Below are 21978 nucleotides of genomic sequence, written 5' to 3' on the forward strand. Positions count from 1 at the left end.
TTAACGCCCCTTGCTTCTTCCCTGAGCATTTGCCCCTCCCAGCTACTCCTTTCCCCTTTTATTTCTGCCTTCCCCCTCTAATTACTTCGCTAGTGGTTTTTTTCCGAGTGTCAAATATTTTTTTTTAAATATTCATTACCTACAAAAAGGAAAAACATGTTAAATATATGAACTACCCCTTTTAAACAGTGTGAAATTCCTCTTGCCATAGTGAAGTGCTTGTTCGTTCCTACAGCTCTGGGACCAAATTTCCGACCGAAATCCTCCGAGCAATATTTTTCATTACCTTCCAACGCAGACTTGTGACTGGGAGTCGGGCTGGATGGGGGTCTTTTTGTAAGGGAGGAGGTCCCTCACTGGCCAGAAATGGTTAGATCCCGGACTCCTGGTGAAAACCAGAAAATTAAACGTGTAGGAATAGTCTAGGCAGAATGGCAAATGACCATAAAATGGCACAACCACCATGAAATTGCCAAAGATTTTAGAAAAATAAGATGTAAGCTCAACATACATTTGGTTGCATCTTCTCGGCCTGTATTCTCGTTCTGCAGACGATCAGCGCTGTTGACTTTTTGTTATTATTTCCAGCACAATGTATATACCTGGCACTGTACTAGGCAATAACTACCTAAAATGATGTGCGTTCCTAATATACACAAAATAAATACATAGGGCAAACAGGTGCAGAAATAGCAACAAAAAAACCCACAAATATTTCAACTGATTTTTTATTTTTTATTAAGAATTCAACCTAAAATACATCGGAAACTACATTCCCAGGGAAAAGCTTCTTATTTTTCTCTAGATTTTATCCTAGATTTTGATAAAATCTTTCATGAAAAGAATCTACTCCCAGTCTGGAATCCAGTCAGTATTTGTAGTTGTTTGAGGCCGGCACAGCCACCTTCCCTACTGAAGGATGCATTTTCTTTTTTTTACTTTGGTGATCTTCGAAATCGGTTGACCCTCTTTCACTTCTTTGACTGCATTCACAATCTAAAAGAAACCAAAACAAATCGTATTGTGAAATGCTGCATCTGAGAAAATGTAACAGGCATGGTCTGCGATCATAGATTTTGAGTGTGTTTTTGGTTAACACTTGTTCACACGAACCACTAACTACAGAAAGTAGGTATAGGATTGCCAACAGCAATGATCAAATCACTCGCACACAAGACTGGGTACTACATGGGTATAAGCAGTGCAAGGTTCCTTTACAGAAAGAGCAGATACAGCACAGTCAAAGATCAGAGTCTGAGATCAAACACAGCCAGGAGCAGTGCAAGCTTCCCTCTCACTCCAAGAGGCCAGAAATATCATACATCACAGAGAGAAACCACCAAGGCTAATTTGCATATGGCTGGTATCTGTCTGGCAGTGCACAGTGAGGAACAAATGCGATGCGGAATAAAGTCCAAAGCGACTTCGTGTGGCTGAGACTTCTGCAAGGATTCCAACATAGTCTTCATAGTTTCCACAATTTGGAGCACAACTTTTCTACCAGGATCTGAAGATGTATATACCTTTTAATTTGGAGTTCAAGTTACTTCAGTGCCAAATCACTCAGAATTTTAATAACCAGATACAACTCAAAATAGATGCTAGTCTCCACCAATAAAGAGTGCATAAATTATTAGAGCTTGCATGAACAGATGCCTCTTTCCAGGCTTCCATCCACAGAAAGATACTACTTACTCACTATCACCCACACATGTCATCTGCTCATGGCTCTGGTGGAACAGGAACTAGACGTGGAGTGTGTGCCCCACAGCAGACAAAAAATTAAAAAAAAGAATCTTCTGTTCTTTATAAATTAATAAGGTATCTAACTACAAGTCCAAAGCCATTTCTTGCGCTTCTTTGCAGAGAGGTATTCTTAAGATTAGGTTTTTAGATGAATGAAAGTGCCACCAAATTATTAAAACAAGGGGAAGGGAGAGGTGAGATCTTAACACGGGTAAGGAATAAACAGAAGTTGACTTCTAAAGCATAAAAAGTCTGGTGTATGGATGCAAAACTTGAATTTCTTTGGATGAGTGCTGAATAGCATCTTTATTTCTGTCATTAATGTCGAAGGGGATTATGCAAAAGAAACTGGGACTATTTCCTTCCATGATCTCAGTTCAATAAAATAGGACCCTGAACTCTGTGATTATATGTCTTCAAGTCCACTCTCTTAATCAGACTCTAGCCCAGAGGTCTTGAAAGTGTGGGGGTTGCCCCCTGGGGATCCATGGCAGTATTTGTAGGTTAGCGCAAATGCCGCCACAAGTACGTGTGAGGGTGGTCTGGAAGCACTATGTTGTTCATTTGGCACATTTCCAGGTAGTCTTCATTTAAATGCAGTGGTCTAAGCGATTACAATGTGTGGGAAGAGTGATCCATGCTGGGGTGGCGGGTGAAAGATTTAACTAAAAAGAATATATTCGGTTTCTTCTTTTTTTCATTTTCATGTAACTACATATAAAAAAAAAACGCACAAAGCTTAAAGGAAAAATAAATGCAATGTAAACTAATCGGTGGAAAATGCACCCTTTTGCATTCATGAAACCTAAATAGGTTAATTGGTTAAGGGGATCACTGCAGATGACAGTATGTGTGATCAGAGAGCCACAGAATTTAATCCGGATTGGTGCAGTGGGTGAAAAGACTTGAGGTACGCGGATTGTAGATATAAATTAGGTTTATTCATCAATTCAACCCCATAGGCAACCAAGGACCAACTCCATCAGCAACCAAGTAACTCCCTCTTCTGGCACCTGGATTCCACATTCCAGAATCCAGTAAGCAAGGCATTGCAACATTAGCATTTAAAGGAACATACATCATTAACAAGATATAACATATCTCCTTTCCTAAATAACTTAAAACAAGTTATGTTTATATAACACTATGTATTTGAAAATAAAAGAATATAATTATGGTGAAAATAATTAAAATTATTTAAAAAACACATGTCCGATAAATTACATAACATATCTTACAAAATTTCTACCTCAATTTACTATGACAACTAAATACACTTATAATCTTTCATCCATATAGGTTTGGATTTAGGACGAACACTTCTCTCCTTTACACTTTCCTTTGAAGCAAAACTTGAAGATCTTGCAGACTTAAATTCTGCATTGATACATCCTTGACTTGCAAGAAGTTTACATTCTAAATCATTGCATTTTGTTATGCTCCTTATATTCCATTTCTTGTCATCATCTAACTTGACTATATTTCCAACAGTATAAACAATTTGTTTTGGTTTGGACCATTTGGAAGAACCAGGTTTCCTGTTCCCCATTTGTTGTGTACGTACCCACTCACCACTTTTAAATGATTTTGAGGATGCCTTAACTTTGACATTATGATCATGAATATATTTTTCTTGGTACTTTTGAACTTTATTCAAAATCTCTCTGCTGTCCCTGACTGTTATGTCATCTTTCTTAGACATCCAAGTGGGTTTGACTTTGGACCCCGCCTCACGTTTTTTTAATAGAAAAAATGGAGACATCCCAGTGGCAGTATGTGGAGTATTTCTGTAAGACCATAGCATGTTCCTGACAGCATCCTTGCAGTTGTCACCATTGTTGTTAGCTAGTTGAATACATTCTTTTAAAACTCAGTTAAATCTTTCTACTAAACCATTTTCTCTTGGACTATAAACTGAAGTAGTGTTATGTTTTATGCCAACCATTTTAAGATAATCAGTAAATTCACCTGCCACAAACTGCGGGCCATTATCTGAAAGAATCACACAAGGGTATCCTTCTCTACGAAAAATTCTCACAAAATTCAATTATGTTGGAAGCTTTGATGTCTTTTACAAAAGCAACTTCAGGCCACTTAGAATGAAAATCCATTAAAACTATAGCATATTTGTCTTCAATTCCCTTCACATGAAAAGGACCGCATAGATCAATGGCAACTTTGTCCCATGGTTTGTCAGGAAAAGAGGTTGCAGAAATAGTGGTTTCTTGTGATTTGTGAGATTTATCACTACACATACATGCTAAACAATTTCGAACACATCTTTCTATATCTTTGTCCATGCCAATCCACCAAAAATCATTCCTAGCTCTCCTTTTCATGCTGGTCATGCCACTATGTCCTTCATGTAATAATTTTAACATCTTTTCCTTAATTGATGAAGGTACAACTAACCTGTCACCTCTCCTAAGAATACCATCAACATATGATAGTTCACCCCATATCATCTTATAGTCTGCTAAATCGGTCTTGTTCAAAGTAGATGGATCTATATTTTCATGCAACTTTTTGATCAATTGCTGCAAAACGTCATCTATAGCTACAGCTTCAATCCATTCCTGTTCTTTCAATGCATTATTGCACGATTCCTCAATGCTGGCTATTAACCACTCATCCTTGTCTTCTACACTAATTGTATCACAGTTCAATGGGAGACGCGATAAACAGTCAGCATTGATGTTTTTGTGACCAGGTACATACTTAATCTTGAAATTGTATTCTTGCAATCTGTAAGACCATTTTGCTATCCTAGATGTGGCTTTAGAAGCACCTTTTGTAGTGAAAATGTCAATTAGTGGTCTGTGATCAGTCCATAGTTCAAATGCCGTCCCCCAAATAAATGTTTAAGTGATCCACTTCCCACCAACACGCTAAAGCTTCTTTTTCTATTACCGAATAGGAGGGTTCAGCACCTTTAATAGTGCGAGAAGCAAAGGCAATGATTCTCTCAGCGCCATCATTGTCCCTTTGCATAAGAACAGCACCTAAACCATAAGCACTTGAATCGACTACTATAATAGAGATATGACTAGGATCATACGGCTTTAGGGCAACTGCTTTGGTAATGTCTTTTTTGATGTTGTCAAAAGCTTGTTGACATAAGGTGGACCAATTAAATGACACACCCTTCTTCATTATCAATCTCAATTCGTGTACCTTGTCAGCAAAATTAGGAACAAATTTGGAATAATATTCCACAAGTCCCAAAAAGGACCGTAACTGATCTTTATTAACCGGATGTGGTGCCTTTTCGATTGCATCCAACAATTTCATTTTTGGCTTAACTCCCTCATTGGAAATAGTGTGACCAAGATAATCAATTTGTTTTACCCCAAATTTACATTTCTCACCACTCACAGTTAAACCAGCATTTTGCAGTTTACTAAGAACATTATGCACATTTTTATCATGAGAAGATAAGTCTTTACCCCAAATTAAAACATCATCTTGAAAAATTCTTACATATTTCTCATCCTTCAAGATATTGCACATGACTCTTTGAAAAACTGAAGATGCAGATGCTAAACCAAACGGCATCCTCAGATATTGGAAAGCACCTTCGGGAGTGATGAAAGATGTTAAATGTCTGGATTCATTATGCAATTTGATCTGATGATATGCATTAGACAAATCAATAGATGAAAAATACATAGCATCCTTAATACTAGATATCATTTCATTTATGTGTGGAAGGAGATAACGGTCAACACAAATGTTGTTGTTTAAATCTCTCAGGTCCACACACATCCTAATTTTTCCATTGGATTTGAGCCAAAATAGGACTAAGCCAATCAGAGGCCTCTATAGGCTCAATTACCTTAGCCTCACACAATCTATTTAATTCTTCCTTTAATGGGCCTCGTAAAGCAAATGGCACGTTTCTTACTTTATGAACAGGATTGTTATCAGACTTGAGAATAATTTTGTGTTCAAATTTAACTAAACATCCAAGATCTTTGCTGAACAATTTGGGAAATACAGATTCCCATTTGGAGGAATGATTGTCATCAGTTAACAAAACTTGATCAACATAATCTTGGGATAATAGTATTTGATCAGGATGGTTGGGGTCTAATATCAAACCCATTTTCTTTGCATCCTTCCATCCCAATAGGGCACGGCCTTGTTCAACTACATAAACTGGACTTAAACAAGATCTCCCTTTGAATGTTAACCGAGCATCAAAATACCCCAACATAGGTAGTTTTATACCACAATACCCTTTAGGACATACATTCGAGTAAATCAAAGTTGGTTTGCTCCCATTTTCCCACATGTATTTATCTATAATGGTATATGGTGAACATGAGTCTGCCCATAGTGCCATGTCATCATTATTTATCCTCACATTACACTTAGGAGGTTGATAATCTTCAGAAATCTCACAAACAGAATCATCATGTATAACCATTATTTTAATTTCTGTTTTATTATTTTCATTATCATCATCCTCATTATCACTTTGGGGTTCAATGAGATGGACAGAACGTTTCCAATTACTATTATCACCAGTTCTGCACCACTTGGCAAAATGACCAATCTTTTTGTATTTGCTACAAATGACTTTAACAGCAGGACACTTATTAAAATCAGCAGTATGTTTCTGACTGCCACATCTGAAACAAACACGCTTGCTGAAACTAGTTTTGTTTTTTGAAAAATTAATTTTTGTATCTTTGTTATCAGATCTAAAATCAGTCTTCTTTTTGCTACTGTTTATTACACTGACACTGCTGGATTTATCATTATCTTTCTGTTGTATGGAACTTAATTCTTTAACATAATGAGGTGTTTTCCATTTTCCTAGCAGTATCTAGAGTTTTCTGCAAAGAAGGATTTTTAAGTTCAAGTAAACGCTCTTGAATTTTTATGTTTTTAATTCTATTGATAGATTGATCTCGAATTATCTCTTCGTGTAAATCTTTAAACTTGCAGGTTATAGCTAAAAACCTCAAACAAGCTACATATTGTTGGACATTTTCTCCTTGTAATTGTGCCCTCGAGAAAAATTTATGTCTTTCCACCACTATGCTAGTTTTTTTTCCATAATTTTCTTCTAAGGCTTTTAAGGCTTTTAAAGCTTCAGAATAAACATCTATGGACATATCGTTGGAACTGGTTTCACTACTTTCATCCACAGTGTCAACAGTAGACACTACTCGGTTTATTACAGGTAAGGTTTTTAGAACTTTCCTTCCTTCTACTCCTAAGTTGTGCTTTAGTAAAGCTAACTTTTTAGAAGGTAAGAATACATCTCCTCCGATAGCCTCTAAGTAGGTTTCAAATGATTCGGACCAATCCTCCCAATTCATGGAAGGAGAACCAGGATTTTGTAGGAATTTGGGAGGAGCTGTAACAGAAGAGTTAACATCCATAATGACTAAATTCACTTAATTCTTATACATTAAAAATATTCAGAAATATGTATATAAAAAAAACTAAAATAATTAATGTAGTCACCGATGTCAGCTTGAATAATGTAGAGTAGTTCAAATTTACTTCATTTCATTCGAAAATACTGTATGTAATACTCGATTATTTGACCGATTTCGCTTTGCTTAATATATGCAGATACATATATATGTTGAAGTATGATGAAATTAGATCTGTTCAAACGTTTCATACAATTTTATTCTCAGTTCACCTGCTTGAATGCCTGATGGTTTCATAAACAAAACGATTCTCCTTTAAAAGTTGTTTAAAGCTGTTTGATGCTTGTTATATAGGTTCCGCTGTTGTGCTCCACAAATTAGTCTAAATGCAAAGGTATTATGTTTCGTTAGAATTTGAGTAAAACGATGTTTCCGTGATGCGATTTGCCGATATACACTTTGTGTATAGTTGTCATGGCAATTGAAGATGGCCGCTATGCGTCGAGGACGTAGTGCCGTGATGATGTGCAGCGTGATTCAGCGTTGACGCGATGATGCACAGCGTGGTGACATGCGAGATAGAATGTCGAGGTACCCGTGCAGCGCACTTGAAAGTCAACAGAGTACGCGTGTGAAGATTTGTAAATAAACACTGCAACGAAGTTATTATCCAGCACTAACGATTTCCAGCATGTAAGTTTCTTTTTCATAAGACAACAGCTAATTCCAAATTACGAGTAAAAATGCAGAGAAGAATCACGTTTCAAGTTTAAAATGAAATACTTATTCAGGCGGTTGCGATCGATATGAAGGTTAAAAAATTAGTTGTTTAAATATGAAAGATATCATTTCTGGATTAAGCGGGTTAAAAATTGTGCAGAAATCGGTTTTAGCTAGAGATAGCTTGATTCAAAGGTACCTCAAGCTATCAGCCTTAGGGGTTGAAAAAAAAATTCCAGGAGGTTGAAGAAATTTTCATCAGTACTTCACGGATTCATTCATTTCTCCATAAATTCGGTATAGAGAATCTTCAAATCGATCCCATCCTCGTGGCCACTGAAAAGACATGAGGTACGCGGATTGTAGATATAAATTAGGTTTATTCATCAATTCAACCCCATAGGCAACCAAGGACCAACTCCATCAGCAACCAAGTAACTCCCTCTTCTGGCACCTGGATTCCACATTCCAGAATCCAGTAAGCAAGGCATTGCAACATTAACATTTAAAGGAACATACATCATTAACAAGATATAACAGTGGGGAATAGTGACTTGTGTATTTATAGTGCTGCGAGTTCCTAGTCTGTAAGAGAAAGCCATTTTGTAATTACTTTAAAATTGTATTACGCAAGTATTAGGCTGCAGCAAATGATTTAGCATTTAAGATAAAAACTAGTGCTATCAAAGTATATATTTTAGAAAATAGGTAATCAGACTATACCCAATGCAACCATGTAAGTGCCCACTAAAGACATAACCTCCTTAACTTACTTCTCAAAAAGAATAAATATTTGTCATATTTGTCATATTAAAAGTTAGGACTCACTCATTACCATTCCTGAGTTTGAGGCGATGCGACAGGAACAGAATGAGAAGACACTGGAGGTGAATCTTATCTTGATTAGATTGAGGGAGAGGGACAGATCGCCCCGATATTAATTATATTGTTTGTACTTTGTTGTGATTGATTCCTGCAATTGTATTATGTGACACCCATCTTGTGCTATTTGTTTTGTTGGAAAATAAAAATAAATGTATTTAAAAAAAATTAAAGTTACTCCATTGGTTAAAACATACCGACTCCCAAGCAAGCTTGATGATTAATGGATTGTGGTCTGCTTTGGCTGGGAGGGAAGCTCAGCATACTGTATTTTCAGTGATCAGTAGAGTGTAGAGGCCTTTTTACCGGTGTCATGATGGTGGCGTTTCCTGGCCCGCTCTGGTAAAATTCCGCTGCTGTGTGCTTAACTTACCTTGGCCTACTTTGGATTGTGCACAGCGCAGGAATGTATGTGCGCCTGTGAAAAGGTACAATGCATCAGAATATAGCATGCATGGTTGCATGATTGCATCTGCGTGCCTCTGAGAAGTTAGTCCATCAGGAAATTGCATGTATTGTTATGATTAGGAGCGAGGGTATATGTGGGCCTCTGTTGGTACTGCATGTAGGAGATAGGGTGGGGTATTGCTTGAGTGCACTGGGATGCATTGATGTCCGTCCGAGAGTCAAGTACATTGGAGGCTACCCACCTGTGTATGTGTTCACAATACTGTGTGCACTTACAATGGGCACCACACTTTGAAGACACTGGGTTCTATCTTAGGAGGTAGAGGAGGAGCAGGTAGAGGTCGGCCCTACCAGATTTGTGCATTGCTCCATTCTTGAGAGCTGGGAGGGACACAGGAGAAAGCAAGACCCAGGCTCTTCGATGTATATCAATAGGGACCTTTGATTCTGAATGGAGGCCACTGGTCAAAGATGCCTGGGAACATCTGTTGAAGGAGATGGGACTGAACAGAGAATCAAAGAGTTGGGTGGGGCCCTTTGGTAACCTTTAGATGCACATATCATTGAGGATATTATCCAGGTGTGAACCTCTGGTTACTCCCATGGACTCTGCTTGGAACTACAAACACTGGAGACTACTCCTGTGATAGACTGCTCTCTGGAGGAAGAGCACAAAAAATGAGAGGCCACTTCAAAGTGGGCAACCCCAAAACACAAACTACAAAGACACTACGTCACAAGTGTGTCTGGAAATATACCATAAAAATGGGAGCTTGAGTCTCCCACATTGTTAAACTAAAGCTGTACCTCAGTGTGGAGTAGTTTAGGAGGAATTCAGCCTGTTGTGACCAGGATTGGAATCTAAGGGTCTACCACTCATGCTGAATGAGGGGACAGCTCCCAGAAGAATCAAGATCACTTGCCGCGAGCACCAGCTTGTGGCTGACCCACGACCAGTGGGCCCTGTGAGGAGAAGGAGGGTGCCTGGAGGGAGCGGGGTCCAGTGGGTATCCTACTGAGAGGATCCCAGGAGTGTACTGTGAGATTCCGGTACATCAAGAACAGTGTCGCGATCAGGAAAACTGAAGTGTGTGATGGGTGACCCCCTTATGCCAGGTGGGGAAACGGAGTGACCCCCGTATGCCAGGTGGGGGAAGCAGAGAGAACAGGACCCCGGCATTGTTCGGATCCCCTGATACCAGGATGGGAACGGGGGGCACTACTTGAAGAAAGGGTTGCTCTGGTGCTATACTACCACAAAGGGAGGGCCGCTGCTCTTAGTAGTGCTGGGACCCAAAGTGAGCAGTCACCCTATTGATGCTGCTAAGCAATCCCTATATGCCAGGAGGGGATCATTGAGGAGACTAAGGGGCGTTGCCCTGTGAGCGATGTGAGTACCCCTAGATGTCAGGATGAGGCTTTGGTCCAGAAAGAGGGCAGTCGCACTAGGACAGTGTGTATTTGTAATCACCTAGCTTGTGTACAAGCGCACCCAAGAACAGTCTCCGGATGAAGAAGAAGTCTTACTGCAAGATTGAAGGAGCACCAAGGATTGCTGCTGCCGCAGTCACGAATTCTAGAGTTCTTCCCAACGTCAAGCTGGGAACGCATGCGTGGGGACTCTGGACCTGCATCCCAGTAACAGGTAAGACTGACGCATCCAGGCCCAGGAACACGTGGACTTATGCTAAAAAGCTCTCATAGAATTTTAAGACTTGAACTCACCAGCAGGCCGTAGTATAGATGTCGGCACACGAGAATGGGGAATAACCATCATCCACAAAGGGCCGAGGAGACTGCCCGCTTTGTGATGCACAGCTATCATTAGTGAAGTCGGTGCAGTGGCACTTGGGCTGGGGGGGGGGGGGGTTGAGAGGACCACTGCATCACAATTATGACGGTCTTATTTTACAAAAGAGGCATGGCGACTCAATTTCAATGCTAGAGTTAGGATAATTTTTTGGGAAAGGGACAGAGAGTCTATTCCAAGATTGGAGTGATGGCAAGGTATGGAGGCGAAGGGGTTGAAGAGGTAGAGGAGACAGTCAGGTACTCAGGGCTGCAGCGGACATTGGTCCAGCAAGTGCAGTTGCATTGTGGCACGTGAATGTAAAGGGCTCACAACACCCAATTATGGGGACAGTGTTTTAGTGAATTTCAGAAAAAGCAAAAGAGTTTGAAGGCCTCTGCTCTAGCCTATTGTTTGCCCCTCATCCGATCCTGGTCATGTTTCTTCAACTCATGGACATATTTTAGTTTATGGTGTGGGCTACCCTTTTCTACCCATTCCAGAGTTTCCTGTGCCATTTTCAGACAGTGCTCCTCTTTTGTCCACTTTTCTGCTGCATCCTGAATTCCCTGCCATACACTAATTCTGCTGTGAAGGGTCCATGATTGGCTTTTGAAGCCTGATCCTAAACTCCTTCTCGGATTTCCTGCGGAGCCAACCTACCTCCAATGCTCTGTCTTGTGCACTCTTCCTCTCCATACCATTAAGTTGGTAGCTTGCCTCATTCTGATCCCCTTAACCTCTCTTGTTGTTCTAGTGCTGTGCTGGAGTTTTGACTCGTTCTACTGCTCCATTTTGTGCCCACCCAGCTACAGTACAAAGTTGGAAGTTCATGGAATTCACTACCATTTGCTTTTCCTTGAGGAGCAATTTGTAATTTTGTATAAATACGTGTCACATTTTCATCTTTATTTGCACTTAAGCAAAAGTATTTTAACGTTATTTTGTGTCATTTTGTCCGAGATTATTTGTCAATTTCATCTTTGATCAAACGCATTTTTTACAATAACCATATACAAAATAGGATTTTAAATATTGAGCACTTACATCTTCATGGTAAGGAAATTTGCCACTCTCAAGCTTAGAGAAAATGAGCTGGTCATTGATTTTAACTTCAAAGCATCCTACAATAGAGCAAAAAAATATAAAGAGATAATATCGCAACGATCAAAGGGGCAAACACATATATATTAGTTAGCTCATAATGCCGCATAAATATCCTACAACATCAAATTCAGAAATATATATTCACAGATATATGCCACCCACTACTATGGACCTGCTAACGATTAAGCTGTCAATGTGTATTTAAAGATACTTTGTTAGACATTTTTTTTTATGTTACCAAGCAATTTCAAGCATTCTCTTTATTATTACAGGATTTCCTATAGTTAGTGTTGTCCCTACTACTAAGCTGTGGCTGGAATGCCTTATAGCAATTGGAATTACTGCAGTATGGCACACCATTAGAGTTTGTGCACAAAAAACTATAAAATACAGTCATGTACAAATCTATGACATCTTCTTACCTCTCCTTCCCTCTTCACCACAAACCTCCACATCAGGAACTTCTTGCTTTATTTTGCTGGCAAGTTCCCGATAGCGGGGCTCATAACCTCACCCTCCACTGGAAAGGAAACAGATATATACAACCATTAAGACCTAGCAGGGCATTCATTTTATGACATTTGTTTACTGTGTAATGCTTTCTAGAGCAATAGGTGGCTGGCCAGTAGGGGTCATGCAACTTTATCCACACATAATACATATTGTCCGTAAACTACTCCTTGCCCCATAACCTCAAGAAAAGGTCCCACAATCAACTACAGTTGCCATCTGCAGGTATAGAGTGTGTCCTACATATGTCGGTACTCCATCTGCATAGGCAATAAGGTTGTTTCCTACCTATTCTAGTCAGATCACCACCACCATTAGGATGTGCTTAGTTGCAAAGTTGTGCCACTTACTGCATGAAATTATCTTTTAAACACTTTATTAAACTTTGTGATAAAGTTTGTGAAGATGTTAAAAAAAACGCAAAGTGGGCAGTTTTAATGCCTCCTTAAGTTTGCAGGAAAGTGTTCCCACTATAACAGTAGGCATGGAAGACTAGGCAAAACACAGCATCTGGTGGTTTGTGTTACCATCCGGAAGGCATTTGGCATAACAGTCGGGGGCCGGGGCTGGACAGTTTCTATTAGAACACGACCAAGTCAGATTTGCATTTGGATGGTCAGTCTCTGAAGCAGCACAGTGGGCAAAAAAACACAATGGCCTGGAATGTGGCTCCCGGCTGAGTGTAAGTCAAGCTTTTTGCACATCATGTTTTTGGTCTTTTCTAGGACAAGGTACCACTCTGCTATTGAGGCTATTGGAAACACACACTACCGCTTTTAATTATCACAATCAATGTTTTTTTTAAAAACAGTTTTATCGCTACATGTTGCTCTTTTGACTGTATTTTTCGCATACTTGCACCATAAAAGATTACCCCACTCACCTGCTATTTTAGCGGGACTCTTAGATTCCCTACCCAATTCTTCAGCACCATCTTAGGGGTCGGGAGGGACATTTGCGGGCGCCATTTTGGGGAGCGTTCTAGTGGCGAGGCGGCCAAGCTCGTCAGCTACTTAAACCTGTCAATCCAAGCGCGCATCGGGCGCGCTGATGGCGCACCGGTGGCGAGCCAGAGGCAAGCCCGCCTGCGCCCGTCCGCGACCTGCCGGGACCAGGGGCCACAACCCCTGACCCCTGCATGGCATATTCCAGGGTCGCGCTTCTGGCTTTAAATCATGGTAAAATACAGCTTAGCCATGCAATCACCATGGATCTACATCGGGAAGGATTGTTTAACCCCTACCACACCCTCCGGAGCCGTGTGAGTAACAGAAGGGATCCTGCAGAGAGCCTTAATTTTGCGCTACTTAATACTCGCTCTCTGCAAAAACATAACATTAGAGATCTTTTCAGTATTGCAGGAGGGGGAACTAGATATCATGGGAATTACTGAAACGTGGCTTGAGGAGTCTTCCACTCCCGATCTGGTGGCCTCTTTACCTGCTAATTTTTCGGCCATTTGCAAAATTCGAGCAAGTCTTATGAAAGGAGGAGGAGTTGCGTTCCTATAGAACAGCTGCTTGAAAGCAGAAAGAATTTGTGCAGAGAGTCTGGAGGGTGCTGAGGTGCTTGGGGTTAAATTCCATGCTGGTGCTGAATGCTTGGGAACACTCCTGGTTTACCGACCCCCACGTACCCCCCAGATGTCATGGACTCCTTTGTGGAATTGGTACACGACTTCGGTCACGATATAAAAGATTGATGGTAATGGGAGACTTTAACTTTCATTGGGAGAAGTCTCCCAAAGACGGTCAGGCGAACCAGTTACAGGAGACACTGACTGCACTGGGTCTTGGGCAACAGGTGGTTGGTCCAACCCACGACAAGGGTCATACCCTCGATCTAATCTGGATGACTACCCCGGAGAGGAGTTCTATTGCTACTCTGCCTTGTTCGTGGTCACCATCTTCTGCAGGGTCAGTTAGCAGTCCCAGGGAAGAGGGAAAAGCCAGGGTTGGGCTGGAGGGCTAAAAGAAGCTGGAATAAGATCAGAGAGGAAGATTTGGTTGCTTTTCTGCAAACCTTCATTCCTATAAAGTCTCATGGTAACCTAGAGGTCATCTGTTGTAATATGATAACGAAACTTGAGAAAGCTATAGAAATCGTTGCCCTTTCACGGAAGGTGAAAATCGTGGACATGGGAATAGGGGCCCCCTGGTTAATGACACACTTAGGCTAAGAAAGCGGGTCCTGCATACAACTGAGAGAGCCTGGCGTAGAGGGTATGACCCTAGTGTACGGAGTCTGCACATACAAGAATTTGCTCTATAAACAGGCAATTCTGTCCAAGAAAGCTGACTTCTACGAGAATAGAATCGCGACGGCTAGAGACCCCCAAAAGGAAGTCTTTAAGGTCCGGTCAGTACTAAGGAAAACTAAAGAGCAGAGCCCTTCATTCTCGCAGGATGACTGCCAAAAATGTCAGTACTTATTTTTTAAGAAAATTGTGGTTTTACTAATGGAAATTTCGCATACCCCAAAACTTGACTGTCCGGTTCATTTTACTCCGGTAGCGCCCTTGATCACCCATCCCTTGAGTACATTGCCCCCGATTACCAAGGAGTCATTGGCTAGCCTAATGGGGTGAGTAAAGTCTGGGTCGCAGGCGGACCCTTGTCCCCCTAGGGTATTTAAGCTAGCACTACCAGGAATAGAGGACGATGTCCTGACCCTCCTCAATAGTTCTTTGGAAACTGGATTGGTTCCCACCATTTTCAAGGAGGCACGTTTAATCCCCCTCCTGAAAAAGTCAGGGGCGGATGCAAAAAACTTGAACTTCAGGCCCATTTCCCAGCTGCCGTTTCTAGCAAAAATCCTGGAACAACATGTTCTTGCATATCTCTCTAGGCATCTTGAAAACAACGAATTGCTAGAACGGAATCAAGCGGGGTTTGGGGCACATCATAGTACGGAGTTGGTGATGCTGTCCATTCTTGACGATCTGAGGTGTAGAGCAGACAAAAAGATCCCGGGCTCCCTGGTGCTGTTGGACCTCTCCGTGGCATTTGACACGGTAAATCACAGTCAATTGCTGGCGCGGCTGGGGGAGTTCGGCCTTCAGGGAACCGCTCACGCCTGGCTAACTTCCTTTCGTCAAGATCGTGTTCAGAGAGTGCAGTTGGCAGATCTGGTTTCAGCATCAGCCGGCATTTCGTGTGAAGTGCCGCAAGGCTGGGCACTTTCACCTCTCCTTTTTAATGTGTACCTGCAGCCATTGATTGCGGTGTTAAACCAGATGGAATGCCAAATCTATAATAATGCAGATGACACTCAAATCGTTATCCAAATTGAGGATTCACCCAGTGCACATGCTAGACTGCAGAACATCTTGAAATATACGGTCAACTGGATGACCGCTAATTCCTTGAAGATAAATCCAGATAAAACTGAGGTGCTGCCAATTACCATCTCTGGTAGCCCTTGGAACGAGCTTTTCTGGCCGCAGGAATTAGGGCAGTTTCCAGAACCAGCAGCGGATGTGAAAAGCCTGGGCATCCACATAGATGGCAAATTGACTATGATGAAGCAAGTGTCTTCAGTTACTGGAACGTGTGTAGGCCTTTTAAGACAACTCCGGAACATTTCTCATCTTTTGTCCCCAACAACATTGAGGCGGGCCGTATCAGCCATGATCCTGTCACGCTTAGACAATGGCAATTCACTGTACGCTGGCCTACCCCAGCATCAATTGACTAGATTACAAACAGTCATGAATGACACAGCTAGGCTGGTATTTAAAAAACCAAGGAGAACACATGCAACACCATTACTGCGTAAATTACACTGGTTACCTATCAGACAAAGAGTAAAGTTTAAAGGACTCTGTATCACGCACAAAGCCCTATATGGTAACGCGCCAAGCTACATTAAAGCGCGTTTGGTCCCCTATACTCCGAGTAGGGCGCTCCGTTCAACGGATGCCACCCTTTTGGCACGCCCACGTTTCAGACTTGCTACCATGGGTGGGCGTGCATTCTCAAATGCGATTCCAGTGGCCTGGAACAACTTGCCAATACATCTACGTAAAGAACCAGGCCTCCTGCCCTTCAGGAAGATGCTTAAAACGGTGCTCTTCCGGGAGGCATGGGGCTTGATCTAAGGTTGCGTTGCTGCAGGAACATTCTGTGTGTACATTTGGACAAGCGCTTAGAGACCCCTGGGTGATTATGCGCTATATAAATCTAAATAAATAAAATAAATGTTCTCCTCCAGTGAGTTTTTCCGACCCTCTGTTGCCACCAGCTTTGTCACCCTAATTACAATCAGATGTACATCACCTTTTTCAACATCATCATACTTACATACAGTCAAATGTCCATCAAATAGCTTTAACCCAAGTAAACCATTTATACAATTCCAGACAACATTGTTTGTTTCTTGGAACATGTGTCACTTAATAATGATCACATTTTCTGTGAAAGCATGGAAGATATATCGCTCACTATTTGTCGCCCTAAATCTTATTTGTATTTGGCATAGTCTCACAGGTTACACAAGAAACGCTGAGGGATCAAGGGCACTACTCAGGGAAATAGCCACCACAACAAAAACAAACACAAAGAGCCGGCTTTAGGGCAGAGTGAGCGGTGCCATCACACAAGGGCGCCGACCTCGAGGGGTGCTGCATTTTCAAATACCTATGGAATTGGAGAGTTCTTGGTGTGCTCAACGATTTTAAGGCGGTAATAAAAATATCAAGATAACTTCTGATTTATGCATCTTCTGGGGAGATCTGAGTTTTGTCTAGCAGTTGTGACTTTATCATAAAGCAGCGGCAGAGGGTTAATGTGCCTTCTGTAATTGGCACGTGCAATTTGCAGATAACAGAATTGTACGCTATGTAGCTCAGTGGGTTGCAGAGCTTGTGACAGTGATCCTTTTGTTACTTGCAAGTTGTAAGTTACAATCCTTGTAATATAGCATAGGGAGCTATGGACTGGCATCAAAGAGCTGCATGCAAACTACAAAGCACAGGTTTAATACCTAATGTTTTTCCCTATTATTTCACTGCTAAGAAGGGTTAGTTTGGGTAGAAATAAATGCCTATTAGTTACGACAACCACAAACACTGTTCAATTTCATCTCCTGAGTTTGTGATTTTCCAGAAAAGCGCTCTTAACATATACTGCCCACCAATATATATGACAACTCTTACATCTTGTAGTCCCCGCTGTCTTATGTAACCTTTCATATACAGTGATGTGCACATCACTGCCTCTGTATGATGTGTGACAAGGAGTGCTCCGACGCCATACATTGGTATGAGTAGCGCTAGAAAAGAAATTAAGTACATGTAAAGAGGATCTATGGAAAGATAAAGAGCACCCTTAGAGGGTGGTAGTGAGGAAATATGTGGAGAAGAAGGTTATTGGGGCCGCCAACAAAGATTGTTGCACTGGATGCCAACCAATGCTTAAACTGGCCCTGAACACAAACAAATCATTGCCAATATTTCTTTTTTTTTCAAATTACTTAGCCAATGGGTATTTATAGATCTCATTTCTTCGGTGGGGTTTAAGTTATTAAAATTCGCAAACATTTTTTATCAAACATAATCGGTACCTGGTTAGAGTCTGATAAAAGAAAAAAAAATTTATATATATATATATATATATATATATATATATATATATATATTAAATAAACTGTACCCATTATCTAATGAAACATGGATTACAGAATGTTTTACATACATTCAGATAATACTTCATCCCCAACGACTAGATTGTGTGTGGTTTTTCCATTAAAAATCTATTAGTCTTTAAAACTAAAAGAGATAACTGAATATGCCCGCACATTCTAGGGAACGCCAATCCAGGTGGGCTATCCCCACCTGCAAGGTACCACGAGGTGTAGGGTACATCTAAATGGGATTACATCTTTTTTTCTTTTTTAAATACAACACATGATTTAATCTAAATGTGTGGTGGTATTTATATAGCCTCAGTCTTTATTAAAAGGTTGCCTGGCTGAAAATTTAGACGCATCCTTCTCTTTGGCATTCTGGAGGGAACATTTAGGTGGAAGGAAAACCAGGTCTTCTTTAAAGACAATGCAAGTTCACGATAACCCCGTTAAACTTTAACTGCAGTTACTAAAGACTATTGCTGTAATTAGAAGTCACTAACTACCTTTTTGTAACATGTTCCTACAAATCCTTATTTTAAGGGATTTCTTAACCAGCTGCCTTTCTAATTTATTTATTTCAGGGCTATTAATAGTAGTATAAAAATGTGAGCAGAAAAGGGGCACAAACTAACATGTAAAGCTGCCTTTGTTTTGCTGCTGCCTGTAGGTGTCGGATTTCCCTGCTTCCTTGAGGTAGAGTTACTTTAACCTGGTTTCCACTAGGTGGCTTACTTTGAAACTTTCTCTGTGAGGGGAGTTTTTACACTGTTATCCTGCCTTTAAAATTGCCCGGGGGCAGCCACCTTTCCGGATACATTTCAAAGGTGTATCAGGCTGCGCTTCAGACACAGCCTTTGCGTAGTGATGCCCCTCACAGCAGGGCCGTCTCTAGCCTGGAGCACCTTCAACAGAGGAACAAAGAGGTGGAAGGGCTCTGCACTGAAGTGTGATTATGGTAGACAAAAACTTGGCCTCACTTAAAGCTCCCCTTCAACCTGAAGCCCCACCCCACTCACCCATAACCTCTACAAAACAGGAGTGCTTCAGGAAGTCTAATCAGTAGCTATTTGCCAACAAATGTATCTATTAAATTTGAAAAGGGAGCCCCTTCACCATCCCCTCACACCAGTGTTTGCTTCCCCTGCCTTCCAGCCAATGGAATGCAGGTAATACACTTCTACTCTTTGAGAAGCTGTCCACACCTTCCATCTGGTGCCAATGCATACCAGGGGCGTTTAAATGAATCCCACTCTGCTGTATAAATAAAACATGAGTCAAACCTGAAGATGAATGCCAGAATCTCCTTTTCAATGGCTACATTATTTCCTATGTATTTTCTAGACATGAGTCCAGCCTTTATTTCTCACTTTCAACCATTGAGCTAATCAACTGACCTGGCTAGAACAGTGATCGAGCAACAGATTATTTACCTAATTCGAGTACTATTCCAAAGTCCCAATATAGCACAATCTTCACAAGTAAATAATGTTGCTTCTTTCTACAATCTTGCATTCTAAAACGACTGCCCTTTCAAAAATATTTACCACGTTACTCCAATTAAACATTAAAAAACTGTCCTGTAATTAAAACTTCTCAGTTTTTTACCTCTCTTTTTCCATTTCTCTTTCAAATGTCCCTCTACTTCCCTTCTATCCTCTGCATGCCAAATCTCACTTCACATACTATGATGGGAAGGCAGATGGCCAGGTCTCCCACAAAGGGGTACACTAGAGGGGACTGCCCCATAGTGTTTCCTCACTGCCCATGGTGGGGGTTAGTATTTTTTCTATGGCCACCTGGTCGGGAAGTTGGCCACTACGAGGGCGAGTCCTCACCTCCCCATGGATAATGTCACTTTTGGGAGGCGGCTGGCTATTTAGGTGGGCATCACACCAAGACATTCCTCTTTCATTGGCCAGCAGCGGAGGAATTTGCCACCCACTCACCCAGCAGGCACAGGAGAGCTAAAAAGAATAGCAAGTCGCTATACAGCGTCGCAAGACAGTTGGTATCCTGACATCTGAGGATTGGCCTTACCGTGCTCCGTGGTGGCACGGGTGCAGCAACCACATCAAAGCACCGCTATGAAATGTACAGCACCAGATAAATAATGAGAGAACAACGTAATGCCCGGTGGATGGAGAGTGTTTCAAAACGTGTGTCCGCGGTTAGTCCTAAAAGGCGCTGCACTGGGATGATCACTCGTAAAATTACCCTACAAGTGTACTGCATAAAAGAATGTGAATAAACTTGCAACAGTTTCCCACAAGAACAGGTGTTGGTCTGTTTTTTGTGTTGATGCAACTGTATTTTGTCAAATAATTGTGTGTATCCATATGTCAGATAACGGGGTTAGGGGTGGAAATGCTTAGCAGCTAGCTGGTCAGCGTTTTGAATGTCCGTGTTGTAGCTATGAGCTCACTTCCTGGAATCAAGGACAGAGTTCATGGATTGTGCGGTACATCTCGTTAAGTACAGGTCGGTCTTTCAGAGCAATAAATAATATTGCGGTAAACTACACAATATGACTGAGTCCGTCTACCCCCACTTTACTGAAACTATTGATTGAGCCTCAAGAAATGCACCTGAAGTCCGAGATTCTAAAGCTGCGCGTGTACTCACCAGTACTCTACGTGCACCCGGACTTTGGCTGAGTGGTGCTTCTCCATCCTGCTGCTTCTCTCTGGCCGCTCCTGCTGCTGTACCACGGCTCCCCTTCCAGTCACTACTCAGGCGGGACCAGTCTGACAGCCTTGGAGAAGGGGCCAAGTTATTCACACACAGCAAACCAGCCCGGAAAGCGGCAGCGCTGTTTCCGCAACCTGCTGGGTACTGAGGTTGCGGCCTGGAGATCCCTCCACAATAAAATAAGACATTTCCGCGGGAAAGAGCTGCTCGTTGCCGGGTAACTAATACACAGTGATACAAACGTGAGATGGGAAACCGGTGGTGTAAACAAGCATTACCTCTACGTCCCTCGTCCTCGACCCAGTCATCACTCATGAGGTATTCCACACACGACAGGAAACAAAACAGGAAACGCTTTCTGACTCCACCCACCCTCCTCTCAGGTGCTATAATACACCCCACCACCAGAAACAAATCCTGTTTTGTTTCCTGTCGGTTGGATGCTGATGGGTGACGCTTGGGTGAGTGCCGGGCACTTACCTGCTTCGGTTGTCCTGTGGTGTTCCTCCTTTGCTGGGCCCTGGGGGTGCTCATGGACCTACGTGGGACCTTTTTGGAGGCAGGCTGCTGGGCTTCCTGCACTTCGCTCATGGCGGGGACCCTGGGTTGCGGGGCTTCTCGGGTCCCCGTGGTTTACCCCTGGATCCTGGACTCTTCCTTGTCTCCGCGCTCGTTTGGGCTGTTGCCCTCGCGCCCTGCCCTTTGCCGGTCACTGGGGTGTGGGCCATGTGGTGGAGCTCTCGCTTTCCTGGACGGTTGGTGGCGGTCTGGCTGCCCGCGTTCTCCGGTCCTTTTGGGCGGGGCGCGCTCACCTCCTGGCTCCGGTTCCGCCCCTCCCTTCGCGGGGGCCGTTTCTTCCTGTGCTTGAAGCCGCGTTGTAGGGGCTGGACGCAGGATACCGTTCTCGTCCTCGGAGCCTCATTTTTGCTTGCGCGGGCACCCGGGTGGGCTCCGGGTTCCCTGGCTTCCTTCCTGGATTGGCTGCACGGATCCTTGCGGTGACGTCATCGTCTCCTTTCCGCATTGGTGACTCGGGGTGTTTTCCTTCGTCGGTGCTCCTGGATGGCTCGTTTTTCTGCCGCCTCCTTCTACTTCCTCGGTTTCCGAGGG

The 21978-nt window shown here is 42.2% G+C and overlaps 1 long non-coding RNA gene across 1 annotated transcript; it reads right to left on the reverse strand.

The window, feature by feature from the left end:
* Positions 1-721: 721 nt before the first annotated feature.
* LOC144826200 (uncharacterized) lies at positions 722-21025 on the reverse strand. Its single transcript, XR_013609703.1, has 4 exons — positions 20803-21025; positions 12465-12562; positions 11983-12059; positions 722-996 (listed from the first exon to the last, which is right to left on the reverse strand). It is a non-coding gene; the product is annotated as an uncharacterized LOC144826200 (long non-coding RNA).
* Between the last annotated feature and the right edge of the window lie 953 nt (positions 21026-21978).

The sequence above is a fragment of the Lissotriton helveticus genome, chromosome 3_2 (assembly GCF_964261635.1).
Source record: "Lissotriton helveticus chromosome 3_2, aLisHel1.1, whole genome shotgun sequence".
NCBI lineage: Eukaryota > Metazoa > Chordata > Amphibia > Caudata > Salamandridae > Lissotriton > Lissotriton helveticus.